The sequence below is a fragment of the Protobothrops mucrosquamatus genome, unplaced genomic scaffold (assembly GCF_001527695.2).
Source record: "Protobothrops mucrosquamatus isolate PMUCROS unplaced genomic scaffold, P.Mucros_1.0 scaffold_215, whole genome shotgun sequence".
Taxonomy (NCBI): Eukaryota; Metazoa; Chordata; class Lepidosauria; order Squamata; family Viperidae; genus Protobothrops; species Protobothrops mucrosquamatus.
In genome coordinates, this window is record NW_015386291.1 from 725,106 (window position 1) to 732,804 (window position 7,699).

Genomic DNA, 7,699 nt, shown 5'->3' on the forward strand with positions numbered 1-7,699 from the left:
CCCGTCCCCTTTTTCCCTCCCTCCACTCAATGGTACTTTCTACACGGGGAAGGTCAGCCGACTGAGCATGCCTGAATGTTGCTCGGCAGCTCCAGAGGCTGGGATGCACGCTCGGCTAATCCCATTCACTGGGAGAGGGCTGTTGCGCACGTGCGCGCGCGCTCTGACTGGCTGCCGGGGCTGAGCCAGCGGCTGCGCCGGCTTGGCAAGTAAGTTTCTTGGTTTCTTTCCCTCCCTCCGTCTTCCTTTCGGTCCCTGAAGTCGCAGGGGTGGGGCGGGGGGTCTGTAGCAGCTACCCAAAGCAGCAGAGGCTTCAGGCGTGGATGGAAGGTAGCAGGGAGTTGGCTGCTCCACAGGGATGGAAACAAAGCCCGGGATTTGCGCGCGCCTTCAGTTTCCTTCCCCGGGATAGTTTCAGCAAGCTTGGAAAGTCCTTTTTGGAGGCTCGCTTGCCACCCTATCACCATGTTCTGGGCTTTTCCTTCCCTCCGCTTAGGCTGGAGGACTTACTAATATTTCATTGACGCGCAAAGCTTCGTCTCTGGCTCGCTCTGTGCGCTCGCATGATGAATACTTCTATCTAATTTTGGTTCTCTGGCAACTTTGCTAGTTTTCTTGCAAGAGGGCATCTGAGCGCAAGGGAAAAAGCGAAGGTCAGGGCGGAAGGAACGGAGAAGAGGCGGCCGGAGAGACTGGTGAAGGGGGAGACCGGCTGCAAAATTACAAGAAGTGCCGGCGGCTGCGGGGTGTTTTTTAGCCGCTGGGCCGGCTAAAAAAAATGGAAGGAAATGCGGGCAGGGTGTTCTGGGGCCGCTGGGGTGTCTGGTGGCCAAGCAGAGGAAGCTCAGCGGCAGGACAGAGACAAAACTTACCGCTTTTACTTCTTCTCTCTCGCTTTCTGCCGCTTGTCCTCTGTCTCGCTTCTGCCACGTGGACCGAAACCGAAACTTCCTTTTATATAGGAAAAAGCTGCGCATGCACAAAGAGGAGGGAGGCAGGAACGGCTCTGCGTGCCACCTGTGGCACTTTCGAAAGCCAATAAGAGGGAAAGGAAAAGGGTAAAAAAAAATGGCGGACTGCGTTGTTTGGCGACCCCCGTGAAATGGTCGTTCGACCCCAAATGGGGTCACGACCCACAGGTTGAGAACCGCTGCATTAAGGACTACACATTGAGTGAGGTTTGTCAGCCTGTTAAAAATCCATCTTGTGATGATGCTGTCTAGCTCACATTTTTCTTATGAAGTAGTAGATTGTGGTCTACTTTATCAAATGCTTTACTAAAGTCCAAGTAAATTATATCCACAGCATTCCTCTGATCCACTAATTTTGTCACTTTGTCAAAGAATGCAATAAAATTTGTCTGGCATGATCTATTTTTGACAAACCCATGTTGGCTTTTGGTTATGACTTTGTTTGTCTCTAGGTTTTCACTGATTCGTTGCTTGATTATCTTTTCCAAAATCTTCCCAGATATTGAGCTCAGGCTGATAGGTCTGTGGTTTCCTGGATCTATTTTTTTTTTCTTTTTTGAAGATGGGATCAGCCCTTTTCCAGTCCTCTGGTAGTTCCCTGGTACTCCAGGATATTTGAAACATATAGTTCAGTGGTTCTGAGATCACATCTGCCAGTTCCTTCAGAACCTTGGGTGTAATCCATCTGGTCCTGGTGATTTGAATTTGTCTAGGGTAGAAGACTGGAGTGCTGGGATTCAAAAGTGATTTAATAAATTATGGGTTAAGAGATTCAAAAACCTGTACCCATTAATATTTAATAATGTTCCCAAATTAATACAAAAATTATGCTTTATATGAGTATGTTTAGTGTTTCATTATATACATTTTTTCCTCTCCAATCACAACTGACATCTACAAAAGAGACCACTTTTGTTATTCAATAAATATAAATATTGCAGGGGAAATTTAGTCCAATATCCTCTTTCTGGCACCCCTTTATTGGCCAATGCATCCAGAAGAGAACAGTGCAAAGAAAGACAAATTTAACATTAATATAATATAATTTTTTTATTAAGGACAATATTGTGAGATTTAGTTGAAGGCTTTGTTGAGGTCCAGGTATCCCTTATCTAAAAAACTCCTCTGATGTACCAAGAAATAAGGAGGAGATAAACCAAACCCTATGAGGACTGTTCAAAGAATCTAGGCATATCTAGAGACTTTCGATTTGTGCTTGTAGTGCATGGCCGCGCGAGAGCAGACCTCCGCTTCCCACGGCTAATTTCACCCTGCCAGGGGGACCCTAGATGGGTCCGAAGTCGCCCTGGAGAGGTGACCACGAAGGAGGGGCACCCCGTTGATCATGAAGTGATGGTAATCACTTCATTTGATCTGGGAAAAGCCCTCCGAACCTGACAGGAGAAAGGCTAGCTGCATGCCAGCATCTAGCCCAAACTACTGCAGCCGAAGTCCAAGAGCACTACTAAGAATAGCGTGCTTGGAACTGGTGAGAGTATTTGATCTTTTCTCCCTTATTTTACAACCAGTCCCTGGGAAAGATCCCCAAAGCAAACAACCTCCGAAAGTGAGGGGAGGGGACTACATCCCCATTCCCCCATAAACGGAAGCGGCGAATTAACCTTTAAGGAGGAAAGAACCTTATTGAAATTAAATTCAAAATACTACAATCTGATCAAACTTAGAAATTAAAATAAACTGCTATGATTTTATTCTAAAGGATTTTGATTGAATTACATAAAAAAAGAAAAATAATAAAAAAAAATTGTCTGAAAGAGCTGGAAAATAAATATTTGCTGACATCTAGTGGACAATGAGAATATAGCACATTAAAGATTATGCCCAGAAACAAAGAAAAAAAATCTGTTCCTATGAACTCTAATAACCTTTAAGAAGATAGTTGCTAAGGAATAGAGAAGAGATTGCATACTGGGCCAGCTATAAGATTGGAACGTGTTTGAAGGAAAAGAAATACTTTGATTGTGGTTTAAATTTATGAATTGTTTAAAAACTTTGATTTATGATAAATTATTGAGAAGGGAAGTTACAGGAAGGATTGTTATAAAACATTGATTTTACTGAAACCTTGACAACTGAAAATTACAGTGGATTACAAAAATTATATATAAAAACAAAAACTATACAAAATTGGACTGTATGGATTTTGTGTTTTGGTTAGCTCGACAAGGCTAATTACAGAGACTATGGCATTTATGACGGACTACTTGAAAGAGGGAGATAACATGGATATGACATACTCATTAAAATGATAGAAAACCACATTTAATATCTACTCCTGAAAGATTAGCCTGAAAGATCAAAGACCTTTAGAAACACTTCAAGACAAGACAAATACTTTCCAAGATGAAATTTATGCAATGCTATGACAGATACAAACTACAACAGACTTAAACCATGAGGAGATTAAACATACCTTTGATACTATAAGTGAATATATTTCTAACTTAAATCTACAATCAAAAAACATCCAAAGAATGATGGTAAAGAATGAACAAACAATCCAGACAACAGAATGTGAACTAGAAAAAAAATGGTTCAACTGGTGAAGTTATAAATGAAGGGAATTATAACTTAATACAAACAAGAAAATTTTTACAAGACTTGGATACAACAATAAATATGGAAAAGATACCTTATATGTTAGAAACCTGAGAAGAAAGAAGACTTAACAAAATGGACACTGTTAGGAGAATCATTGTTTGGGAGACAAAAAGCTACATCCTACCTACTATGTATCCTCTATTCCTAATAACTATAAAAATACAAGAACTGGACAAGTTGAAAATATTAATTTGGAAAACAATTTGGCAAAGGAAGAAGATTAGAGATGGGCTGAAGAGACTGGATTCGCCCTACCAGATGTAATATTATATAAGTAAACACTTGTTTGAATATGGCTAAATAAACAAATAACTTTGGCCATAAAGGGACTTTAGAATAAGTGGGATAAGAGATATAAGTAATATAGTATTTTTTGATAAGATACAAAATGTAAAAATATTAGGATGTTGTAAGTGAAGGAAACGTTTGAATTTTAAAGACAAATTAAATTTGAAAAAATATAGGATTAAGGAATGATTGAAATATTGAGGGGAAATTAGGCTTAATAAGAACTCTGAACAAAAGGATATATAGTGATTTAACTAATTTTTACAAAGTGAAGTGAAATATAAATTGACTAGAAGGATGTTATGGATAGATGTTATGATAGATAAGTAGTATAGTATCTCTATAATATATGAAAGATGAAAATACTGGGATGATATATTTAAATGGAAAATTTGGATATTTAGATGTTAAATACTGAGAAAAATATGATTGATAAGAATTGTTTGAATATTATGGAGAAATTGAGCTTAAACAAGATTTATGAAAATAAGATATATGGTGAATCAATAAGATGACTCTTACGAAAATAACAAGCTGATAAGAAAAAAAATGCTACATATGGACACTACTATTGTTGGTATAATTATAGAAGAAAATGTTTTTATTTAATCATTTAAATATGGAAAATATCAAATATTAGAAATTATATTTGTTTTATGTTGTAAAAGGAGAATACTAGTGGGTGAAGAGAAGATCAAGGAGATATATTATAAATTAATATACTAATTATGGAAATATAAAAATTAATTATTATTTATTGTTTATTAACTATTGTTAATTCTATATTCTTTTCTAAAAAAATTATGAACCAAGACAACAAGCTGTACACCAGGCACTAAGGCTGTTATTGTAAAAAACCAATAAAACTTTTATCAAAAAAAAAGGTTCTAGGCATATCTAGCCTACCAAAGACACTGAAAAGGGAAAATAAGAAAGCCACTTTAAACATAAAAAGAATTATCACATGTTATGGGGATTGGTTTTATTCTCTATTGCCTCAAAATATAGGACCACAACCATGAAGTTAAACCCTCAAGAGTAACTTCCTGACTGTATAAGTTATTGGCCAGTGAAACAGGGTGCCAAGTAAGTCCCACTTATGCAGGAAAAAAATGCACAGATATAGAACAGGTATTAGCCTGGCTGAACAGTAGCAATTGTGACAGGGATATAGGTGTCCTTAAGTATGAGCCAGCTATGTGATGCACCTGCCAAAAACCCTACAGGGAGAGCATCAAGATTGTGAGAAGTGATAGAATCACTTTATACTGCACTAGTGAAGCCACACTTGGAATATTGCATCCAGTTCTGGGTCACTATGATGAAAAAAAGATGCTCAGATCTTAGAAAGAATCCAGAGAAGAGAACACGGATGATAAGAGGTGTGGGAGCTAAACTGTATGATGAATTAGCTATGTCTAGCTTAACAAAGAAAAGGTAACTTAACAAGATCCAGAAGGATCTTGACAGACTTGAATGCTGGGCCATATCCAACAAAATGCAATTTAGTAGTGAGAAAAATAAGGTTTTACACGTAGACAAGAAAAACCAAATGCACAGGTTTAGAATAGGTGGCTCAACAGTAGTAACTGTGAAAGGGATCTTGAAATCCTAGTGGACAACCACTTAAGTATGAGCCAGCAACTGCCAAAAAAGCAAAAACAGTCCTAAGGCTGCATCAACAGAGAGATAGTATCAACATCACATGAAGTGTTTGTATCACTCTGTCAGTAACACACTTGGAAAGATTGTTGGGAAAGATTGATGTCAAAGGGAGAAGGGGATGGCAGAGGATGAGGATGAGAATCACAAAAATGAGTTTGGGCAAGTTCCACAGTGGAGGATGGGGTGGGCTAGTATGCTGTGGTCTATGAGGTCATGAAGAGTTGGACATGACTTAATAATTGAACAACAAAAACAAGGTAATGTGTCATTCCTCATAAATAAACAAAGGAAGAATTCAAGATACTTATCTATTGTGAAACTGTACTCGGAAATTCAATCTGAATCAATGAACAGTGCTTTCCAAATTTGATTGAGATGGTAGATCAAAATCACCCTTCACAAGTTCAATCTGAATCATACAATTATAAAACCATAAAGAGAAATTACAAAAATAATGTAGTCTGTCTGCCACGTGCAGGAAAATAATTAAGCCATCTTTGACAGATGTCTGTCCAGCCTCTTAATAATCTCCAGAGATAGAGATGCCATAAACTCTGCAAATAGACTGCTCCACTATTGTACAGATCTTATCATAATCCAATAGTTACCCGTTGTTTCTGGCTCTAGTTTCTGTGGCAACAAAAAATAATTCCTGACTATTGCCCTCATGGCAGCGGTCCCCAACCTTTCCAGCTTGGTGGCCCAGCTTGGAGGTGGAAGAGGAGATGATTGTGTGTGAGGAGGAAGAAGCGCACGCAGTGCACAGCTCCATTTATGTGAGCAGTGGATGTGGGCAGCCACTGCTCATGCGAATGAAGCTTCATACACGAGTGCAAGCACCCACCACATGTGTGAATGGAGCTGCACATGCACAAGCACCTGCCACTCAACCAAATGGAGTTGTGTTTGCACAAGTGCCCACCGCTCGTACGAGTGGAATTTCTCATGCGCTCACTCACTCCCTGCCACTCATAACAATTGGAGCTGCCTGCAATGTGGTCTCACATGCCATTTGTGTGGCCCGGTTCCAAACAGTCTATGGCTTGATAGTGGGCTGCGGCCTGGGGTTTGGGGACCTCTGCCCTATGGTACTCTTTTATATTCTTGATACTGAATCATGTCTCTCTTCAATCTTTTTTCTCTGGACTGTTCCTTCAGCCTGTCCTCACAGGACATTTTCTTCATATTATCTATTGGCATCCTTTTTTGAAACCCTTTTAACCTATTAATATAATTCTGGAAATGTAGTGCCCAGAATATTCACAGTACTTCCCAGTTACAGAGTAGAGAGATTTATTTAGTGTATGGCATATCATACATGGACTAGCAATATACAATATATTAACATTTCGCCTAGATTAGTAAAACACAATAAAATATAAATGTTAAAAAGATCTATGTTCAAATACCAATGTCTCTAGACCATTGAAGCGCACATCATATATATTTAAAAAATAAATAAAAAATGGAATGGTATATGCCTTCAGCGTACAGCCTCTCATGATGTGATCTACAGTTTGACATGAGACCCCGCAGTCACACTGAGGGGAGGATAATATGCCTCATTTATATAGAGAGTCCCGTGTGAGGTGTGAATCCTATTCAGGATTGTCCATTGCTGATGTGGTAGTTCAAAGCCTGGCATTTTATTTGTGAGTGTCATTTATATGTTTTCCTATGTCTAGGTGCTCAGTGACCCATTTGGCTTTCCATTGGGAATCAATGTTAAAATTGTTGGGCAGATATAGTGCAAGTGCTATAATGGGGATTTTCTGGATTTGAGTTTTCTGGCTGATAAACGAGGAAGGTCAGCATGCACTGATAGGAGTGAGTTATTCATAATTTTTCTCTTTTCCCTCACTAGTGCATCTTGCCTTTGTAAAGCTGATGATTCTAGATAGCTCAGAACAGGAAACCAGAAAGTCGGAGTCATTTTAATACAACCACTTAATACAACCCTGTCAGACAATGTCTTTGTGTTGAAGTGTAATGTGTTTTGTGTATATGTATATATGTGTGTGTGTGTGTGGCCACCCAGAACATTATGCTTGGGCTTGGAATGGTGAGAAAAATAGGAGATGATAAAGGGCCCTATATAAAAACCACATGTTTGGTTGAAATCAGCTCTTGATTTTTCTCGCTTCTTGCAGGAC